The 23,464-nt window shown below is 46.4% G+C and overlaps 2 long non-coding RNA genes across 2 annotated transcripts in view; one reads left to right on the top strand and one right to left on the bottom strand.

Annotated features, from left to right (window-relative positions):
- LOC116977452 overlaps positions 1 to 2,303 on the bottom strand; it is a 72,851-nt gene extending 70,548 nt beyond the window's left edge. The window contains exon 1 of the long non-coding RNA XR_004413221.1: positions 1,785 to 2,303. This is a non-coding gene — a long non-coding RNA (uncharacterized LOC116977452). The remainder of the gene's footprint in view (positions 1 to 1,784) is intronic.
- Positions 2,304 to 2,938: 635 nt separating this feature from the next.
- LOC116977453 lies at positions 2,939 to 23,287 on the top strand. The gene is made up of 3 exons (XR_004413222.1): positions 2,939 to 2,955; positions 7,208 to 7,214; positions 23,208 to 23,287. It is a non-coding gene; the product is annotated as an uncharacterized LOC116977453 (long non-coding RNA).
- Positions 23,288 to 23,464: the final 177 nt, after the last annotated feature.

Here is a 23,464-nt window from a genome sequence, read left to right as displayed (position 1 = left end):
CTGCTGTGCCACCGTTCCAGTTCTGGGGACAAAGACCACCTTTTGTGGGAGGTGGATAAGAGAGGGAGAGGGTGGGGGGTTTGGTTGGGGGGGGGGGGGGGGGGAGGGGTGGTGTCGGGGTGTTAGGTGGAACCACTTGAGCAAGTAGTTTATACATAGCCTGTCTGTTTCCAGGGACTGTGTGGTGCAGGTTGTTAAAAAGCAACATCAAAGTGTCTGGGGCAGGCGTTCGGAGACAGTTTATGGGTTAAAGGAAGGAGGGGAGTGGGGCCAGACTTGCTTCCACCCTCTCTGGGTGGGTGATCAGTGTTCCCTGAACACCTGTCTAACTGGTAGATAGCTTGAAGCTGCAACAAACTGCAGTCACACCAGCTGCACAGTAAATAAGGATCCAAACCTCCACTGAGAATAACTGTGTGACTCGAGATATTCCCCACTTTTACAACTTTGTTCACTTGTCCGTGTCTGTGTCCCTGGGATAAGTGTGTCTGGGGTGTCAGTGTCTGTGTGTGTTTCTCGGATAAAAGTATCTTAGTCTGTGTGTGTTTGTGGGATATGTGTGCCAACATCAATGACAGTTTCTCTGGGATATGGGCACCTGTGTCTGTATGAATTGTGTGCTTGTGTCTCTTGGATGTCTGTGTCTCTGTCTGTGGGGTATGTGTGTTTGTGTCTGTATCTCTGTCTGTGGGGTATGTGTGTTTGTGTCTGTGTCTGTGTCTGTGGGGTATGTGTGTCTGTGTCTGTGTCTCTGTCTGTGGGGTATGTGTGTTTGTGTCTGTGTCTCTGTCTGTGGGGTATGTGTGTTTGTGTCTGTGTCTCTGTCTGTGGGGTATGTGTGTTTGTGTCTGTGTCTGTATCTCTGTCTGTGGGGTATGTGTGTCTGTGTCTGTGTCTCTGTCTGTGAGGTATGTGTGTTTGTGTCTGTGTCTGTATCTCTGTCTGTGGGGTATGTGTGTCTGTGTCTGTGTCTCTGTCTGTGAGGTATGTGTGTTTGTGTCTGTGTCTGTGTCTCTGTCTGTGGGGTATGTGTGTTTGTGTTTGTGTCTGTGTCTCTGGGGTGTGTGTCTCAGTCTCTGTGTCTGTGTGTGCCTCTCGGCTTACGTGTATTGTGTCTGTGTCTCTGTCTGTCCGTGGGATATGTATGCCTGTATCTGTGACTGTGTCCCTGGCATAAGTGTGTCTGTGTGTGCGTGTGTGTCGGGGACATGTGCAACTCTGTCTGTGTGATATGTGTGCATCTTGGACAGCATGGTGGCATGGTAATTCCTTACAGCGCCAGAGACCCGGGTTCAATCCTGACTACGGTTGCTGTCTGTACAGAGTTTGTACTTTCTTCCCGTGGCCTGCGTGGGTTTTCTCCGAAATCCACCCACTCTCCAAAGACGTACAGGTTTGTAGGTTAATTGGCTTGATAGAAATTTACAATTGTCCCTAGTGCGTGTAGTTTAGTGTTAATCTGCGGGGATCGCTTGTTGGTGCGGACTCGGTGGGTCGAAGGGCCTGTTTCCGCGCCATATCTCGAAGCTAAACTGTGTCTGTGTGATATGTGTGCTTGTGTCTGTGGGATATCTGTGTCTGTGTCTCTGTCCGTGCCTCTGGGATATGTGTGGCTGTATCTGTGACTGTATCTGTATCTGTGTCTCTGGGGTGTGTGTGTGTCTCAGTCTGTGCCTGTGTCTGTGCCTCTGTGTTTGTATCTATGACTGTGTCTGCGAATGTATCTCTGGGTCATGTGTGCCTGTGCCTGTGCCTCTGGGGTGGGTACACAGGGCAGTGCCTACCTTGGTGAGGATCGGCCAGAGTTGCCTTCACCGTGGTGCTCCTTCCCCGCACTTCACGCTGTACCAGCCGCCTGGAGGGAAAAACAAGCAGAATCAGTGCGTCAGAACATTCCTGTCATATTTGAAGATACACTAAATAAAATGTTATCTTGAACGTTACAAATATGGATTGTGTACCCAGTAACCTTTGAATCGAGCATCAAATTACGCCTTTGAGTTATCAATATTAAATAAACATTCTTCCAAGGAACGTGCGTGCAAGTTACTGCAGCACAGACAAGGGTAACCGCCGTGCAGTCTGAGCACAATAGCTAAGTGGTTGCAGTTCACTTCTCAACAGCCACTGCACTTCAAACAAACCTACATGCACCGTCCCTCCTTCCTGTGGGATTTTGCTGGTAACAGTACACTCATATTCATGGACAAAATACCGTCTAGTTGCTTTTGTCCCTCTGCTCGCTCTTAGGCATGTCTTGACAAGAGTTCAGTATCGCAGGGAGGGTGGGTGGAAGGAGGCTGTCGTTTGTCAGCCGATCTTAACCCTGAGTCGATGCTGTGTGGAAGGGTGCGGAGAGGGGGTGGGGATACAGCCCCTCTATCGTAATTGCCAAAAACAATCTGTTCAGATCGGGCTAATCATGAGATGACCACACCAGAACCTCATATCTACTGTGTAGTTTCATCAAGAGAGACAACACTGGGAATGTCTTGAAAGCTGGGGAAAGCAGAGAAAGTCTGTTCCAGATAAGTTACAAGAATGAACACAAGAATGGGTGCAAAGAGATTTAGCTCTTAGGGCTAACGGAATCAAGGGATATTGGGGAAAAGCAGGAACAGGGTACTGATTCTGGATAATCAGCCATGATCACATTGAAGGGCCAAATGGCCTACTCCTGCACCTATTGTCTAAGTTTCAAATCCCAACTATCAGTCTGGGTCTGACTGCAGCTTGGCAAGATACAAACATCTCAAGCTCTTTACTCATCCTACACCTTACAGGACAGTGCAGCACAGGAACAGGCCCTTCGGCCCACAAGGTCTGTGCCAGACACGATGCCAAGACCAACAATCTGCCTACGATAGACACAAAATGCTGGGGTAGCTCAGCGGGACAGGCAGCATCTCTGGGGAGAAGGAATGGGTGATGTTTCAGGTCGAGACCCTTCTTCAGGTTGGGAGTCAGGGGAAAGGGAGTCTAGAGATATGGAATGGTAAAGTGTGAAAACGACAAATCAAAGCAGATGCTTATAAGGAAATGTAGAATGGATCATTGTTAGCTGAGAGGAAGGTGAGAACAGGTGTACAATCAATAATATTTAATCAGGAGGGCAGAAAAACTAGTCAGAGAACTAGGAAGGGAGAGGGGAAGGAGAGAGAAGGAAAGCAAAAGTTACTTGAAATTAGAGAAGTTAATGTTGATACTGCTGGGGTGTAAGCTGCCCAAGTGAAATATGAGTTGCTGTTCCTCCAAGTAGCGCTGGGCCCCACTCTGACAGTGGAGGGGGCCCAGGACAGAAAGGTCAGTGTGGGAATGGGAGAGGGAGTTGAAGTGTCCCGTCTGCAGTTGGCCAGCCTGCTGCAACACACCATGACGAGGTGACAAGTGAACTGATCCAGAAGACACGTGCCCAAGGAGGTGTCTGAAGAAGGGTTTCGGCCCGAAACGTCGCCTATTTCCTTCGCTCCATAGATGCTGCTGCACCCGCTGAGTTTCTCCAGCAATTTTGTGTACCTTGCCCAAGGAGGTAGTTGAGGCAGGTACAATTAGAACATTTAAGAGACACTTGGACAGGTACATGGATAGGGAAAGTTTAGAGGGACATGTAGATACAAGGAACTGCAGATGTTGGTTTCAGAAAACACACAGAGTGCTGGAGTAACTCAGCGGGTCAGGCAGCATCTGTGGAGAACATGGATAGGTGACATTTCACAGAGCGTTGGAGTAACTCAGCAGGTCAGGCAGCATCTCTGGAGAACATGGATAGGTGACGTTTCACAGAGTGCTGGAGTAACTCAGCGGGTCAGGCAGCATCTCTGGAGAACATGGATAGGTGACGTTTCACAGAGTGCTGGAGTAACTCAGCGGGTCAGGCAGCATCTCTGGAGAACATGGATAGGTGACGTTTCAGGTCGTGACCCTTCTAATGAAGGATATGGGCCAAAGGTGGCCAGATGGAACTGTCTTAGATGGGGCATCTTGGTCGGCATGGACAAGTTGTAAAGGCCTATTTCTATGCTGTGCGACTCTCTATAACTCTGGAGGCAGAGTGATCCAAATTGAGAAATCCAGCTATTTTAATCTAGAAGAGGCCCTTTCACATTGGCCAGTGGTCTGCAGAAAACTACTTTTACAGATGGAACATGATGAGTTGAATAACTCAGCGGAAACTCAGCGGCAAGCTTCAGAGAATGGAATGGAATGGAATTCCAGCAGTCCCACCAAATGCAAGTCTCAAAGTTCATAAGTGAGAGGAGCAGAATTAGGCCATTCAGCCCATCAAGTCCACTCCACCATTCAATCATGGCTGATCTATCTCTCCTTCCTAACCCCATTCTCCTGCCTTCTCCCCATGAGCCCTGACCCCCGTACTATCTATCGCAGCCGTAAAAATATCCGCTGACTTGACCTCCACAGCATTCAGTGGCAATGAATTCCACAGATTCACCACCCACTGACTAAATAAATTCCTCCTTATCTCCTTCCTAAAGGAACGTCCTTTAATTCTGAGGCTATGACCTCTGGTCCCAGACTCTCCCACTAGTGAAACATCATCTCCGCATATACTATATCCAGGCCTTTCACTGTTCGGTACGTTTCAATGAGGTCCCACCTCATCATTCTAAACTCCAGCGAGTACAGGCCCAGTGCCGTCAAACGCTCATCAGATCATTCCTGGGATCATTCTCGTTAACCTCAGATGCATCCTCTCCAGCTAATGATGAATGTTGAAAACCATTACTTGGTTAATATAGCTCCGTTCAAAATTGCATGTGGTAAGGCTTACAACTGGAGTCTTGTAAAAGCCTGGAGTTTATATTGAGATGCATTTTCCATTGTGTTCACTGTGACAATGACAAGGTGTGTGATGGTGGTCACCATCCTCGTCACCTTGCTCATGGACCAGGCTAATGGCAATGTCAATCTGACCACAATGGAATATTGACGTAAGCATCTTATTGTTTCAAGTTCCGCTGTTTACAGTCACAATCGATTGCTGCGATTTTTCCGATCCATTAAACTGCCTGAAAGCCTGCAACCATGTATTGTCTTTCCGCTGACTGGATAGCACGCAACAAAAGCTTTTCACTGTACTTTACAACACAATAAACTAAACTGAATTAAAAAGTGGAAGACATACCCCATCAGTGATAGATCAGTGTGTGGGGAGGGGGAGAAGGGGCTGGAGAACTCACAACTCCGCACCCTACCTCCTCCACAACCATAGACTTGCTTTTATTTTCTAGTTGTGTTTTTGCATTAATGTCTTTTTATTCACATGGACCATAGATCAGTACAGCACAGCCAAAATGTGTAGGAAGGAACTGCAGATGCTAGTTTAAACCCAAGATAGATACAAAACGCTGGAGTAACAGAGGGTCAGACAGCATCTCTGGAGAAAAGGAATAGGTGGACCCCACCCACAGTGCGAGGAAGGGTCTCAACCTGAAACGTCACCCATTCCTTTTCTCCAGAGATGCTGCTTGACCTACTGAGTTACTCCAGCACTCTGTGAAACGTCACTTATCCATGTTCTCCACAGATGCTGCCTGACCCGCTGAGTTAATCCAGCACTCTGTGAAACATCACCTATCCATGTTCTCCACAGATGCTGCCTGACCCGCTGAGTTATTCCAGCACTCTGTGTCTATATATCTTCTCGTGCACCACAGAAATAGGCACTTGTCATAAACAAACAGTGTTTGTGCCAAACATGAAGCCTGGCTGAACTGATCTCATCTGCCTGCCAGGGATCCTATCTATAAGCAGTCTATAATGGGCCTATCTATAGGAGTTAATAATGGGCCTATCTATAAGCACAGTCTATAACGGGCCTATCTATAAGCACCGTCTATAATGGGCCTATCTATAAGCACAGTCGATAATGGGCCTATCTATAGGAGTTAATAATGGGCCTATCTATCGGAGTTAATAATGGGCCTATTTATAAGCACAGTCTATAACGGGCCTATCTATAAGCATAGTCTATTATGGGCCTATCTATAAGCACAGTCTATAATGAGCCTATCTATGAGCACAGTCTATAATGGGCCTATCTATAAGAGTTTATAATAGGCCTATCTATAAGCACAGTCTATAATGGGCCTATCTATAAGCACAGTCTTTATTCTAGAAAATTATGTGTAATTTATGTGTGTGTGTGTATCTAAGAATGTGTGTGTAAGAATGTCATTGTTCTGTCTGGGTCATATGACAGTAAAACACTATTGACTGGAGTCCATGTACCTGAGATGCTGCAGCAAGCGAGATCTTCATAGTACCTGTACCTCACTGTGCCAGGCAGATGACAATAAAATCAAGGTGCCTTTATTTGCAGTTTACAGGCCAGTGCCTATGTCCACTGGGTGTCACAGCGGTAGAGTTGCTGCCTGGCAGCGCCAGGGACCCGGGTTTGATCCTGACTACGGTTGCTGTCTGTACGGAGTTTGCACGTTCTCCCTGTGACCGTGTGGGTTTTCTCCGAGATCTTTGGTTTCCTCGCACACTCCAAAGACGTGCAGGTTTGTCAGTTAATTGGCTTGATATAAGTGTACATTACCCCTAGTGTTTGTAGGGTAGTGTTAATGTGCGGGGATCGCTGGTTGGTGCGGATTCAGTGGGCCGAAGGGCCTGTTTCCATGTTGTCGATCTAAACACTGCTTTTCTGATCGGATCAACGGAAGTGCCCAAGTTTCTCCCAATCACTGGGACTTGCTCCAGACAGATTGAATCTGTTCAATTCTACTGCATTTCCAACTAATATCAAAAAGAATTACAAAGGACTTTCAGAACAAAAACATGGCAGCTTGTCCAGCTGGAGAACATCTGTATGTTTGTTTCAGTCCGTCCTCCTCTCCCAGCTGGCTTCCCCTTGGGGTTAAACATGCACGGATAGACCATCTGAAGCATCTGTATAGATTAAACATATGATCTTTCCTCATGATCAGTCTCAATGGTGCGTGTGAACTGCCCGTCTGTGAGGCGACTTTTGCACGGAATAATTGAGACTATATTTAGTAGATAACGAGTTATCAGACTACTGAATGGTCCTCCCATTAGCTATGGCCTAGTCCCAATCTTCCAACCTACCTCATTGCAGACCTAGCACTTTTTCTCTGCAACTAGCCCTGTAGCACTACATTCTGCACTCTGGTATTTAACTCTTTGCACTACCCAGTCTGATTGTGTTCACAACGCTCTTAAGATCCAGGGTATGGTCTTGCCAAAGCAGTCTGATGTAAGGTCTCGAATAATGAAAGGCATAGATATCGAGTGGATGTGGGAAAGATGTTTTCACTGGTGGGAGGTCAGAGCTTCAGAATTAAAGGACACTCTTTTAGAAAGGAGAAGAGAAGAGGAGAAACTTCTTTAGTCAGAGGGTGGTTAATCTTTGGAACTCATTGCCACAGAGGGCTGTGGAGGCCAAGTCAGTGGATATTTTTAAGGCAGAGATAGACAAATTCTTGATTAGAACGGGTACCAAGGGTTATGGGGAGAAGGCAGGAAAATGGGATAAGGAGGGAGAGATCCACCATGATTGAATGGCGGGGTGGACTCGATGGGCTAATTCTACTCCTATGACTTGTGAACTTGTGAAAGGTCACCCTTTCCTTCTCTCCAGAGATGCTGCCTGCCCCGCTGAGTCACTCCAGCATTTTGTGTCAATCTTCGGTGTGAACCAGCATCTGCAGTTCCTTCCTACACAACTGCCGGCTCTGTAGTTTAGAAACTGTCAGAAAATCAGTTTGATGAATCTGCGAGATAGAAGGGGGCGAGCCACAAGTGACCATTGCTGGCACTGCTGTGCAGGTTTTGGTACATTGTGCTTGCTTGCAGGGCAATGGGCAACAATGTTCAGTGGTCAAGACAAACAGAGGCTGCCGTTTACCCACTCCAATCCATTTGTCCAGGAACGATTCCCAGCCACGGTCAAGAACGGGCAACATTCCAATTAGTCCGACAGACTAAACAGAACGCTGAGCAATAAACATGCGTGTGTGTGTGTGTGTGTAAGACGGACGCTAGTTAAAGTAATCATGTGTTGGAACTGCAGATGCTGGTTTCAACCGAAGATAGATGCATAAAGCTGGAGTAACTCAGCGGGTCAGACAGCATCTCTGGAGAGAAGGAATAGGTGACTTTTCGGGTCGAGGCCCTTCTTCAGTCTCGACATGAAACCTCACCTATTCCTTTTCTCCAGCTAAAGTAATCATACAGATGTACAAATAGAAAAGTGGAGTCCTCTCCCCCCTAAATACAAAATGTCCAGAAATGCAAGATATCTTCCTCCATTGTGGGCTTTGCCTAAAACAGGACTCAGCATTTAACTACAAAAACACACGTTGACTGCATGGCATCAGTTTGAAGGATTTAAACGGAGGTATTATTAAAGCTCTAAAGACAACTGAGAACGTGTGATAATACTCAAAGGCAGCTTCGTCCCCTTGTTCCAAAGGATATAGCTCAAGGCAACAGTGTACCTGCACGGCCTGTTTCTTTGCCGAGACTACACTTGTAATGCAGAAGCTGCACCTTGAAGCGCAGCATTTTGTCGCCAGTCAGATGTCTGGCTTCCGATCAGAAAGTTTCCAGATCTTATTGTGACTTCACTTTGCACAGTGGAAAGCTGATTAAGATATTAGCATCATGACACAAAATGCTGGAGTAACTCAGTGGGACAGGCAGCATCTCTGGAGAAAAAGGATGGGCCACTTTTCGGGTCGGCACCTTCTTCAGACTGGGCTAACCAGGTTGTGCAAGAAGGGTACTAGAATTGCATACAGGATTATGTCATGTGTAGGAAGGAACTGCAGATGCTGGTTTTTAACCGAAGATAGAGACAAAGTGCTGGAGTACCTCAGCGGGACAGGCAGCATCTCTGGAGAGAAGGACTGGGTGACTTGTCGGGTCGAGATCATTCTTCTCAGATTATGGCATTTGCCTCATCAGGCCTGCTGTATCTGAAACGTCGCCTATTTCCTTCGCTCCATAGATGCTGCTGCACCCGCTGAGTTTCCCCAGCAATTTTGTGTACCTGCTGTATCCTCTGCCAAGATCACAGCCAGTACTATTTCCCTAAACCATCCCCATACCTTTTTCCCTCATGACCAGAAATCCATCATTATTGAATCACTACCAGGCTCTCCTTGTACCTCTGGGAAGAGAACTGATGTGTAAGAAGGAACTGCAGATGCTGCTTTATACCTTCCCCTCAGCTAATAATGAAACATTCTGCATTCCTCATCACCATCTGCTTTGATCTGACTTTTTCACACCTTACCCTTCCTTATCTCTAGACTCCCTCTCCCCTGAATCGCAGTCTGAAGGGCCTCGACCTGATACGTCGCCAATCCTTCTCTCCAGAGATGCTGTCTAGCCCGTTGAGTTGATCCACCATTTTGTTTCTATCATTGGACTCCAAAGAGACTTCATCCTCTGCCTTAAAACATTTCCCCTTATACCATGGCTGATTTATCTTTGTTTCAGTGAGATCTCTGCTCATGTTTTGTCTGAGTTCTACAGATCACATACCTGGTTTACTGAATCTCCTCCCATACAGCTACTTCACCATTTCTGGACCAATCTCGTGAACCTTCACTGCACCCACCCCCACCAAAGCAAGTCCTAGTGAAAGGGAAGGGCCCCCCGAATGGTACACAGTGCTGCAGATGCGGCTTGCAAGCTGATATAGCTGCAGTATCAGCAAAGCCTCCAGTAATTAAGGTCAACACATGCCATTTACCTTCCCCCATCACTGTTGAAGCTACACCATGACTTTCAATGACTTGGGCACAAACAGAATGGAGCCCGCTTTAGACATTGGCATCACCCAGTAACTAAATACTCCATCTATCCATTTTGTGTACCAAACTGAACAATTTCACTCATAGAGTCATACATCATGTTAACCAGCCCCTCGACCCAACTTGCCCACACCGACCAACATGCCCCATCTACATTCCTGTCTAAACTTGATGCTAGCAAGCCTATTCCTCCATGGTCACTGACACAATAATGTTCTTGGCATGATAGCACTCAAATGTTTGCAATTGTTTTAAATTAGTCATTCAGAATGGAAACAGGCCCTTCGGCTCACCAAGCCCACACCGACCATCGATCATCCACCCACCCTAGTTCTATCTTGGCGTCCACTCCCTACACACTAAAGGCAATTTACAGAGACCAATTTACATAGAAATCCGCATGTGTTTGAGATGCGGGTGGAAACCGGAGCACCTGGAGAAAACCCACGTGGTCACAGGGAGAACAGGCCAACTCCGTACAGACAGCACCCGTAGTCAGGATCGAACCCGTGACTCTCGCGCTTGAAGGCAACAACTCTACCACTGCGCCACCGTGCCACTATTTTAATTTTCCAGCTCTGTCTTGGATCACATGACCTGGATTAGCCATTATTAGTCCAGAATCAGATGAAAGTCAGCGGCAACAATTGACGGGTGTGTTTCGATGCAACATTATCGCCTTCAGTGAACAGCAACGGTGGCCAGTCATTCTAACCCAGACCACCACACACACTACAGACAAGATCAAACCAATGATGCTGTAAATATGAAGCAAACATTGCTGGAAACACTCATCAGGACAGGCAGCATCTGTGAAAAGACACAGAGAGAGAAGGAAGGAGAGGGAGAGGGAGAGAAGGAAGGAGAGGGAGAGGGAGAGGGAGAGAAGGAAGGAGAGTGAGAGAAGGAAGGAGAGGGAGAGAATGATGGAGAAGGAGAGGGAGAGCAGACAGGAGAGGGAGAGGGAGAGGGATAGAAGGAAGGAGAGGGAGAGGGAGAGAAGGAAGGAGAGGGAGAGGGAGAGGGAGAGGGAGAGGGAGAGGGAGAGAAGGAAGGAGAGGGAGAGGAGGAGAGAGAGGGAGAGGGAGAGGGAGAGAAGGAAGGAGAGGGAGAGGGAGGAGAGGGAGAGGGGAGAGAGAGGGGGAGGGAGAGAGAGAGGGAGGGGGAGAGGGAGGGGGGGAGGGGGGAGGGGGAGGGAGGAGGGGAGAGGGGGAGAGAGGGAGAGGGAGAGGGAGAGGGAGAGGGAGAGGGAGAGGGAGAGGGAGGGAGAGGGAGAGGGAGAGGGAGAGGGAGAGGGAGAGGGGGAGGGGGAGAGGGAGAGGGAGAGGGAGAGGGAGAGGGAGGGAGAGACACACAGACAGAGAGAGACACACAGACAGAGAGAGACAGAGAGAGAGAGAGAGGAGAGAGAGAGGAGCGAGAGAGAGAGGGAAAATAGAGGAGAGAGAGAGATGGAGAGAGAGAGAGAGAGAGAGAGAGAGAGAGACAGAGAGACAGAGAGACAGAGAGACAGAGAGACAGAGAGACAGAGAGACAGAGAGACACAGAGAGAGACAGAGAGAGACAGAGAGAGACAGAGAGAGACAGAGAGAGACAGAGAGAGACAGAGAGAGACAGAGAGAGACAGAGAGAGACAGAGACACACACACAAACACAGTGAGAAACACAGAGAGATGTAGAGAGAGAGACACGTGCACACACACAGACCCATGGAGAGAGACAGAGAGAGACACACACAGACAGAGAGAGAGAGAGAGAGAGAGAGAGAGAGGGGGGGGGGACAGGGAGAGGGAGAGTGAGGGGGGAGAGGGAGAGGGACAGGGAGGGGGGAGAGGGAGAGGGAGAGGGACAGGGAGAGGGACAGGAAGTCGGTGTTTAAGGTCTGAAGAATGACCGTAAATATGAACCGTTTCTCTCCCCACTAAAGCTGTCTCACCCACTGACCCTCCCACCCTGTTCCATTTCTAAGCTGTGTGCTGGGTGGCTTGGGCTGAGTGTCATGGGTGAAAGACATGTTGTCGTGGATGTGGTGGAAGAGATCTGTGGGACACCCACTACCGTGAAGGAAACTACCGAGGCTGGCAGGTTGCATTGACCAGAAACTTTCTCACCCCCAACCCTCCTCCCCCCACCCCACCCCGGCTGGGTTAAGATTAGTTCTAGCAGACTGTGGGCAACTGATAATCATCTCAATAGGATAAATGTCAATTGCTTTTAGTCCATTCTCAAAATAATTGGGTTCTCATTATGATAATATCTGGGATGCAGGACTAGGAGGGAAATAGTTTTTCCAAATAAATTGGCAGGATGCAGATTTGAAATATAACACTTCAGTACAATTACAAATACAAAATTTTTGAACATTTTCACTGGCCAAAGGTCACACATACTGGAACTTTTGTTTAAAGTATATAAATCCACCGCATGACAAATCTGGCCGTGAGAGAATAAGTGCTTATACTGTAACGACTTTGTTTTATTCATCTTTTGCTGGCTACATGGGGATTTATTTTTCAAAATGGAAACTTGTCTGGCTCGAACAAAGAGAATTCCGAGATTGAAAGATTTCCCTTGGATCCCAACATTCCTGTGATTCGACGGAAAGTGCGGAGTCAAGTTTTACAGATGGTCGGTGATGGGAAACATGTGGCTGGGGCTGAAACCTGCTCAGGACTTTCTGTACTTTAAGGATTAAGAGCGAACATGTGTTTGCAAATAATTGCAAACAGCATGCAAAAGAGGAAAGCAAAGTGCTGAAAAATCAGAAATTCCTAACTGTTCCTCTTGCCACTAGTGTGTACAATGTAGACTTACAGACGCAAGCTGTTATACTCAGAATCATCGCCAGTTTCAGGCATTATTGACCTCTCCTCTTTTGTTTTACATCTCCCTAAATATTCCAAGCCAGTAAAGGCTGGACCTGGTTGTACTCTAAGCTCCTAGGTACACGAGTCCTTTTTTAAAAATAAAACAAAAATAATGCACTCAAGGTTGTCCCAGTTATATTCCCCAGCCTCTATTTATTCAGCGTCACCTCAAACAAACAAAAGCTCTAGCGCAAGCAACGGTCTGTCCATTGCCTCAGGCTTTAAACGGTGATTTGCATAATTGAAAATAGCACGAGCACAAAAGAAAAACAGACATGAAATATGTGAAAATATGAAATTCCATTCAAGCCGGTCATACAAGGAAAATATCACCGTTCCAAACAGGACAGACATTTGCTGTGTAAATTTATCTGCAACATCTTGGTAATGACCTTGCACTTGGAGTTGTAGCTCAACCGACCTGACCCTGTCTTTTTCTCGCTCAATAAACAGAGCAAGCCTCGGCAGACAGGAATCAATACTCATGCAGCACTGGGGTGATGGTGCTTTTTCTCTCTCCTCATGTTCTTGCTCAAATCCCCCAGAGCCTGGGACTTTTGTGAAAGTAAAATTTAATGCAGGGGTAAAAAAAAAAAAAAAGGCTTGACTTGTGATTTACGGTCAAAGCTGTTGCAATAGAATGTATGCGGGGAAAGAAGAAGGGTTACGCCTTTATCTGTTGACTGATTTACAAAGAGATCAATCCAACATTTGTCTATAAACCATTAACCTGCGTTTCTCCACTGCAGTACAAGATGGCACCGCCTTTTCCCCCCAGAAAATTGTCCACCGAATCATTGCCGCCATTTCACTTCACATAAAAGGAAGGGTTGTATTAAATGTAAATCTACAGAGGAAAATTTGAGCACAGTTTGTTTGGAGAAAAAAAAAATATTACACTGGTTTCCAATAACAAAGGCTCAGTTGAAAAAAATGTTTTAACTACTTTCTTACTGTGGTTTCGGATGCTTGGCAGATTACAGGAACATTCTCCAAAGCAGCAAGGATCAAAGCTGTGATCCAGCCTGTGGGATTCCATCATTTTATTCCCACACCAGTGTTTGTGAGATGCGGTGGGAATACAACACATTAGTTAAGCACATAGCAAACTGCAGACGCTGCGATCTTGGGCAAAGCACAAAGTGTTTAGTTTAGCTTATGGTCACATGCACCGAGGTACAGTGAAAAGCCCTTTGTTGCATGCTCTCCAGACTATACATCATTACAATCAAACCGCCCACAGTATATAAATAGAGGATAATAGGAATAATGTTCTGTGCAAGAAAAAGTCCAGTGAAGTCTGAAAAGCTGCTGTGGAAGTAAAGATTTAAAAGATTGCAGTGATTGTAATATAACCATATAACAATTACAGCACGGAAACAGGCCATCTTGGCCATTCTAGTCCGTGCCGAACACTTACGCTCACCTAGTCCCATCTACCTGCACTCAGACCATAACCCTCCATTCCTTTCCCATCCATATACCTATCCAATTTATTTTTAAATGATAAAATCGAACCTGTCTCCACCACTTCCACTGGAAGCTCATTCCACACAGCCACCACTCTCTGAGTAAAGAAGTTCCCCCTCATGTTACCCCTAAACTTTTGTCCATTAATTCTCAAATCATGTCCTCTTGTTTGAAGCTTCCCTACTCTCAGTGGGAAAAGCTTATCCACATCACCTCTGTCTATCCCTCTCATCATTTTAAAGACCTCTATCAAGTCCCCCCTTAACCTTCTGCGCTCCAAAGAATAAAGACCTAACTTGTTCAACCTTTCTCTATAACTAACGTGCTGAAACCCAGGCAACATTCTAGTAAATCTCCTCTGTACTCTCTCTACTTTGTTGACATCTTTCCTATAATTTGGCGACCAAAATTGTACCCCATACTCCAGAATTAGCCTCACCAATGCCTTGTACAATTTTAACATTACATCCCAACTTCTATACTCAATGCTCTGATTTATAAAGACCAGCACACCAATAGCTTTCTTTACCACCCTATCTACATGAGATTCCACCTTCAGGGAACTATGCACCGTTATTCCTAGATCCCTCTGTTCAACTACATTCCTCAATTCGCTACCATTTACCATGTACGTCCATGTAATGAATGATAGCAGACTTTCATCTGGGACCAGCAAGCTGTGAGTTGCCTGGCCATGACAACATTGTAACGTGTGTCCCATATAACCATATAACCATATAACCATATAACAATTACAGCACGGAAACAGGCCATCTCGACCCCTCTAGTCCATGCCGAACACATAGTCTCCCCTAGTCCCATATACCTGCGCTCAGACCATAACCCTCCATTCCTTTCCCATCCATATAACTATCCAATTTATTTTTAAATGATAAAAACGAACCTGCCTCCACCACCTTCACTGGAAGCTCATTCCACACAGCTACCACTCTCTGCGTAAAGAAGTTCCCCCTCATGTTACCCCTAAACTTCAGTCCCTTAATTCTCAAGTCATGTCCCCTTGTTTGAATCTTCCCTACTCTCAGTGGGAAAAGCTTTTCCACGTCAACTCTGTCTATCCCTCTCATCATTTTAAAAACCTCTATCAAGTCCCCCCTTAACCTTCTGCACTCCAAAGAATAAAGCCCTAACTTGTTCAACCTTTCTCTGTAACTTAGTTGCTGAAACCCAGGCAACATTCTAGTAAATCTCCTCTGTACTCTCTCTATTTTGTTGACATCCTTCCTATAATTAGGCGACCAAAATTGTACACCATACTCCAGAATTGGCCTCACCAATGCCTTGTACAATTTTAACATTACATCCCAACTTCTATACTCAATGCTCTGATTTATAAAGGCCAGCACACCAAAAGCTTTCTTTACCACCCTATCTACATGAGATTCCACTTTCATGGAACTGTGCACAGTTATTCCCAGATCCCTCTGTTCACCTACATTCTTCAATTCCCTACCATTTACCATGTACGTCCTATTTTGATTTGTCCTGCCAAGATGTAGCACCTCACACTTATCAGCATTAAACTCCATCTGCCATCTTTCAGCCCACTCTTCCAACTGGCATAAATCTCTCTGTAGACTTTGAAACTCTTCTTCATTACCCGCAACCCCACCTATCTTAGTATCATCTGCATACTTACTAATCCAATTTACCACACCATCGTCCAGATCATTGATGTACATGACAAACAACAGTGGACCCAACACAGATCCCTGTGGCACCCCACTCGTCACTGGCCTCCAACCTGACAAACAACCATCCACCATTACTCTCTGGCATCTCCCATTCAGCCACTGTTGAATCCATCTTGCTACTCCACCATTAATACCCAACCATTGAACCTTCTTAACCAACCTTCCATGAGGAACCTTGTCAAAGGCCTTACTGAAGTCCATATACACAACATCCACTGCTTTACCCTCATCAATTTCCCGAGTAACATCTTCAAAAAATTCAAGAAGATTAGTTAAACATGACCTTCCAGGCACAAATCCATGTTGACTGTTCCTAATCAGACCCTGTTTATCCAGATGCTTATATATATTATCTCTAAGTATTCTTTCCATTAATTTGCCCACCACTGACGTCAAACTAATAGGTCTATAATTGCTAGGTTTACTCTTAGACCCCTTTTCCCTTAGACCCATCTTCAGGCGTTGGGGAAACTCAGCAGGTCGGACAGCATCTGAGGAGTGAGTATGTCGCCAGTTCATTCCCACCACAGATGCTGCCTGCCACTTTGAGTTTTATGTAATTTAAGCAATTTTCTTTAGAATTCTTAACAGGTAATGGTTTCTTAACAGGTAATCGTTAGTTAACAAAATCTATTCATTTCCAAAAGCTTTTCTTTCTTTGAAGCTTGCAATTAAAACTCAGTTTCTCAGAATGAAACTTGATGCTGGTTAGATAGTGTGTAGGAAGGAACTGCAGATGCTATTTTACACTGAAGATAGTCACAAAATGTTGGAGTAACTCAGCGGGACAGGCAGCATCTCTGTAGAGAAGGAATAGGTGGCGTTTTGGGTCGACTCCCATTTGAAGAGATTGTCTCAAGGGTCTTGACCTAAAACATCACCCATTTCTTCTCTCCAGAGACGCTGCCTGCCCTTCTGAGTTACTCCAGCATTTTGTGTCTATCGCTGGTCAGACCGTTATGTTTCTTTCACCATTTTACAGTGTGGATAAGCTGTCCTATCATCTCAGGGTCAAGACCCACATCAGCCTGGCTGAGTCCAAATGTCTTTATCAAAAAAATAGACACAAAATGCTGGAGTAACTCAGCGGGACAGGCAGCATCTCTGGAGAGAAGGAATGGGTGACGTTTTGGGTCAAGACCCTACTTCAGACAAAATGCCACTGCTCCGCATTAAAGGACATGCAAAAACAGCGAACATTTCTCACACTAAAGAGCTTGAGATGATGGTTTCTTCATCGTGATATATGGTTAGTTGGCAACGTTTTATTGAATCATCCCCACTTCCAATCAACCATTTCCTGTTTTTGATAAAAACTGTACAAAGGTCAGTCTGACGACCACATTTTGTCATGTTTAATAATATATATCCACAATAAAATCTGCCGCCAAAATGGTGCAGCAGAGGATTTGATTATCCTTTTTGTGAATCTTTTATTCTCGAGGCAGAATACAGCAGATATCTCTATTATTTGACCAGTTTACAAAAGTTGATCAAGGCTTGTGGAAAGACGCAGCTCAGTTTTCAGACCACCTTTGCATCTTTGAATCCAATATCCAAGCAAAGAGGTCCTTCTGCAGTTGTACAGAGCCCTCGTGAGACCACACCTGGAGTATTGTGTGCAGTTTTGGTCCCCTAATTTGAGGAAGGACATTCGTGGTATTGAGGGAGTGCAGCGTAGGTTTACAAGGTTAATTCCCGGGATGGTGGGACTGTCATATGCTGAGAGAATGGAGCGGCTGGGCTTGTATACTCTGGAGTTTAGAAGGATGAGAGGGTATCTTATTGAAACATATAAGATTGTTAAGGGCTTGGACACGCTAGAGGTATAAACATGTTCCCGATGTTGGGGGAGTCCAGAACCAGGGGCCACAGTTTAAGAATAAGGAGTAAGCCATTTAGAACGGAGACGAGGAAACACTTTTTCTCACAGAGAGTGGTGAGTCTGTGGAGTTCTGCCTCAGAGGGCGGTGGAGGAAGGTTCTCTGGATGCTTTCAGGAGAGAGCTAGATAGGGCTCTTAAAAATAGCGGAGTCTGGGGATATGGGGAGAAGGGAGGAACGGGTTACTGATTGTGGATGATCAGCCATGATCACATTGAATGGCAGTGCTGGCTCGAAGGGTCGAATGGCCTACTCCTGCACCTATTGTCTATTGTCTATTGTCACCCAGACTTATAGGTTTAAGGTGAGATGGGAAAGATGTAATAAGAACCCAAGGGACAACTTTTTCTGCACAGAATGGTGGGCGTATGGCAGTTGAGGCAGGTACTATCACAATATTTAAAAGACATTTAGAAAGGTACATGGACAGGAAAGGTATAGAGGGATATGGGTCAAATGCAGGCAGGTGGGACTAGTGGTGGATGGCGTGGGCAAGCTGGGGCGAAGGACCTGTTTCCGTGCTCAATGAGCCCAATTGAGCTTTCATAAGTGATAGGAGCAGAATTAGGCCATTCGGCCCATCAAGTCTACTCCGCCATTCAATCATGGCTGATCTATCTCTCCCTCCTAACCCCATTCTCCTGCCTTCTCCCCGTAACTCCTGACACCCGTACTAATCAAGAATCGATCTCTGCTGTAAAAATATCCACCGACTTGGCCTCCACAGCCTTCTGTGACAATGAACTCCACAGATTCATCCCTAAAGAAATTCTTCCTCATCTCCTTCCTAAAGGAACGTCCTTTAATTCTGAGGCTGTGGCCTCTGGTCCTAGACTCTCCCACTAGTGGAAACATTCTCTCCACATCCACTCTATCCAGACCTCTAGCTTTGGTCCACTGAAGAGAGATTTCACATTGTTTTTGTGTCAACTATCATATTTTCAAAATAAATGGATTTCAGCAAGTGGATCCCTTTTAGAATATGGAGGCTGCAACAATATTTATTATGGTTTGAAGTGACTCAGTGGATGTAGGCTCTGCCTGGGGTAATGGTTCTAACCTTTCACATAGGCATAATCTTTGATCCCAGCCCAAATGGCAAAATGAGAATTGTTCACATGTTGGAACAAGTAGGTAAACCATCAGTTTGAATCCCTGTTCCCAATGCAGTTACAACCTAGCGGTATAAATATTGACCTCTAACTTCTAGTAAATCTTATTATCGCACTTTTTCCGTCCCGCCCCCACACTAGTTCTCCGACCAGTCTGTCTGTCCTCCTAGTTAAATTTCATCTTTGAATGCTTCATAATCACCTTTCCCTCACTAACAATGATCTATTCTACATTTTCCTTGAACCTCGTCCCCTTTGATGTCTTGTTTTCACACCTCACACTTCCATATCTCCGTTTCTCCCCCTCCCCTACTCTCAGTCTCAAGGAGGGTCTCGACCCGAAACATCACCCTTCTCTCCAGAGATGCTGCCTGACCCGCGGAGTTACTCCAGCATTTTGTGTCTATCTTCCATGTAAATCAGCATCTGCAGTTCCTTCCTCCACGTGTTACAGATCATGCTACTGTGAGAAGGGCTTGTTTGGGACAGCAGCTCACTGCTATGTGTTCTTACCAAATAACCCCACAGCCAGGAACCCTAACAAATTGTTGCTCATTCCTGTATGTGTTGGAGCACTTAGACATGCTCAGAAGGCAAAGGATACTAGTATTCAATAGACAATAGACAATAGGTGTAGGAGTAGGCCATTCGGCCCTTCGAGCCAGCACCGCCATTCAATGTGATCACAGCTGATCATCCCCAATCAGTACCCTGATCCTGCCTTCTCACCATATCCTCTGACTCCACTATCTTTAAGAGCCCTATCTAGCTCTCTCTTGAAAGCATCCAGAGAACCAGCCTCCACCGCCCTCTGAGGCAGAGAATTCCGCAGATTCATAACCCTCTGTGAGAAAAAGTGTTTCCTCGTCTCCGTTCCAAATGGCTTCCTCCTTATTCTTAAACTGTGGCCTATTCAAGGATTGGTTTGCTTCATTGTAGGTTTGAGAACTCCGCTGACAGGCTATTCTTCATTTGACTCTTTTAGTTTAGTTTAGAGATACAGCACGGAAACAGGCCTTTCGGCCCACCAAGACCGCAAAGACCAGTGATCCCCACACTTAACACTACCCTAAACACACACTAGGGACAATTTTACATTTACACCAACCCAATTAACCTGCGTCTTTGGAGTGTGGGAGGAAACCAAAGATGTCGGAGAAAACCCACGTGGTCACGGGGAGAACCTACAAACTGCGTACAGACAGCACCTGTAGTCAGGATCGAACCCAGGTCCCTGGTGCCGTAAGGCAGCAACCCTACCATGGCGTCCCCTAGGTCTCCTCTCTTCATCTCCCGTCCCCCATTTCCATTTTATTCCCTCCCCCTTTCCTATTCCCCCCAATCCCACAAAGTCCCCTTCCACCTATGTCCCTCCCTCCGGCTTTACCATTCACTCCTCTTCATATCTAACACCTTCCTATCAACGTTTCACCTCCAGCCTTGGTCACTTACTCCACTCATCTGCCAGTGAAACTTCCCCCCTCCCTGCCTCACCTGTATCCACCCATCACTTACCAGGCTTTCACCTGCCTCCACCCTAGTCACAAAATCCTGGAGTAACTCAGCGGGAACAAGTGTCTCGACCCGAAGCATCACCTATTCCTTCTCTCCAGAGATGCTGCCTGTCCTGCCGAGTTAGTCCAGCATTTTGTATCTACCTTCGAATTAAACCAGCATCTGCAGTTCTTTCCTACACATTTTGCCCACTGTAGTCATACAGCACTGACTATACTCACCTCCCATTTCCTGCTTTCTAACCCTTCCCCCCCCACCAATCCCATCGGTCTTAAGAAGGGTCCCAATATGAAACGTCATCGGTCCATTCCCTCCAGACACTGCCTGCCAGCCCAGAACTTTGCATTTTGGTCTTCAGCTAACTTGCCTAACAATACAGAGCTTCACACTCCTCCCTTCCAACCCCCCATCCAGCAATCCGTCTGAAGAAGGGTCCCGACCCGAAACGTCACCTATCCATGTTCTCCAGAGATGCTGCCTGACCCGCTGAGTTACTCCAGCACTCTGTGAAACGTCACCTATCCATGTTCTCCACAGATGCTGCCTGACCCGCTGAGTTACTCCAGCACTCTGTGAAACGTCACCTATCCATGTTCTCCACAGATGCTGCCTGACCCGCTGAGTTACTCCAGCACTCTGCGTATTTGTCTGTAAACCAGCATCTACAGTTCCTTGTTTCTACTTCTCACTGGCCATGCTCTCTACTGAATGTATGTCAAAAGATTGGTTTTGGACAAAATAAAAGCTGACGGGGCCTTAAAATAGTTTCTAGTACCGTACAGCCGGCAGATATGATGGTTCACAAATCAGTACTGAATACCCTGTCTGAGATCAGGTCAGTTTACTTTATTTTCAAGTCAAGTCAAGTTTATTCGTCAAATACACATACGAGATGTGCAGTGAAATGAAAAGTGGCAATGCTCGTGGACTTTGTGCAAAAAACAAACAAACAAACAATCAAACAGAATGGAACAGAATCACATACTTTTACATATTAAATATTGTCATGTGTACCGAGGTACAGTGAAAAACTGCTATCCAGTCAGCAACGAAACAATGCATGATTACACTCGAGGCATTCACAGTGTGCAGATACATGATAATGGAACAATGTTTAGTGCAAGATAAAGTCAGCAAAGTCTGATCAAGGATAGTCCAAGGGTCACCAATGAGGTAGATATTCATTGAGGACTGCTCTCTGGTTGTGGTAGGATGGTTCAGTTGCCTGATAACAGCTGGGAAGAAACTGTCCCTGAATCTGGAGGTGTGCGTTTTCAAACTTCTATCGCTTCTGCCTGATGGGAGAGGGGAGAAGAGGGAGTGGCCAGGGTGCGACTGGTCCTTGATTATGCTGCTGGCCTTGCCGAGGCAGCGTGAGGTGTAGATGGAGTCCCTGTATCCAGAGATGCTGCCTGTCCCACCGAGTTAATCCAGCATTTTGTGTCTATCTTGAACGGAAGGGAGGTTGGTTGGCGTGATGGTCTGGGGTGCGTGCTGGTGGAAAGACGGTGTGTGTGACAAAGTCTGGAACTAATGCACAGTAAACACAATGGTCTGAGCCATTCAGGATGCCATCCAGTCACAACCAGACTATTCATCACCAACAACTTCCCCCACCATAAAACACCAAAGGGGAGCTTCACACTGGGCAAAAACATTTACATTCTGCCACAGGGCACAAACACTGCCAAAGAAAATCCAAACTCCTTTTCACCTGGTAACTGGCCCTTCCACTATGCTTCAGATTGGCACGATTTAACCAGGTAACAGGGATTATTGAACTCCTGCATGGATGGTCAATATTTCAGACTGCTCTCTGCTCCAGTTTAAAATAGCACAAACTACTTGGAAAAGATGAGACTTTCTCATCTGGCGAATGTTCAAACAGCCTGTCTCTCGTTTCCCTTTCCCCTGACTCTCAGACTGAAGAAAGCTCGATTTCTTCTCTCCAGAGATGATGTCTGTCCCGTTGAGTTATTCCGGCTTTTTGTGTCTACCTTAGGTTTAAACCGAGAGGCATCTGCAGTTCCTTCCTGCACGGAAAAAAAAATCAGCAATGCGCGCGTTTTAAACTTGCTGCTGAGAAATCTTTCCCATGTGTTCAGAGGATAAAATGTAAGCCATCAAGCTAGATGTGTCAGATGTGGGGAAATCATGTGCTTTCAATGGTGCATTGTCTAACAAACGGGTGCACGACCAGACTCTCCGTCTCATTTTTGTGTGTAGTTGCCCCCGTTTTCCTCGCGTTTGCAGACTCTGCCGCTGTGATGTTATCCAGCTTTGGCCGGGAAGGTGTGGACCGACTACGCCGTGTAGCTGTGCGGGAATGCCGGGTTTAAATGGAGCAATGCGGCTCTGGGCAGCGGGTCCGGAGACAGGTTCTGTGTGATTTACCGCAGGCACCAGACATTTCGGCGCACAGCACGTCTGGGTTTGAAATGCACGTCTCCGCACTATTCAGCTGCTCAATTATTGATCGTCGCGGCGGCTCGCTTTGTCTTCCACCCAGTGGCCCAAAGTGGATTGAGGGGAGGGGAGATTCTCTTCCGATGAAACCTGCCGCAAAGGTGGCCATCATTAAACTCTCATCGGCTGCACCACGCACAAACTGGCGCTAATCAAATTAAGGACATGCGTTGGAGAGAGGGAGAGAGGGGTGTAGGAAGCTACAATGGAACAAGTACTCACGCAGAAACACTATGCCGCGCTGTGTCGGAATGAACTGCAGATGCTGGTTTACACCGAAGGTAGACACGAAATGCTGGAGTAACTCAGCGGGACAGGCAGCGTCTCTGGAGAGAAGGAATGGGTAACGTTTCTGGTCGAGACCCTTCTTCAGCTGGTTTTCAGATTCCAAGTCTGTGGTGGGAAACGCGGGGCCCCATTGCAGGCAGGATGTGTAGGAAGGAACTGCTGATGCTGCTTTACACCAACGATAGACAAAATACTGGAGTAACTCAGCGGCTCAGGCAGCACATCTGGCGAGAAGGAATGGGCGAAGTTTCGGGGCGAGACCCTTCTTCAGACTCAGTTACTCCAGCCTATTGAGTCTATCTACCCATTACAGACAGGGTGATCGGTGGAATCTTAGTCGTC

Source organism: Amblyraja radiata, chromosome 10 (assembly GCF_010909765.2).
Source record: "Amblyraja radiata isolate CabotCenter1 chromosome 10, sAmbRad1.1.pri, whole genome shotgun sequence".
In the NCBI taxonomy this organism is placed as follows: domain Eukaryota; kingdom Metazoa; phylum Chordata; class Chondrichthyes; order Rajiformes; family Rajidae; genus Amblyraja; species Amblyraja radiata.
This window is presented reverse-complemented; position numbering and strand designations above follow the sequence as displayed.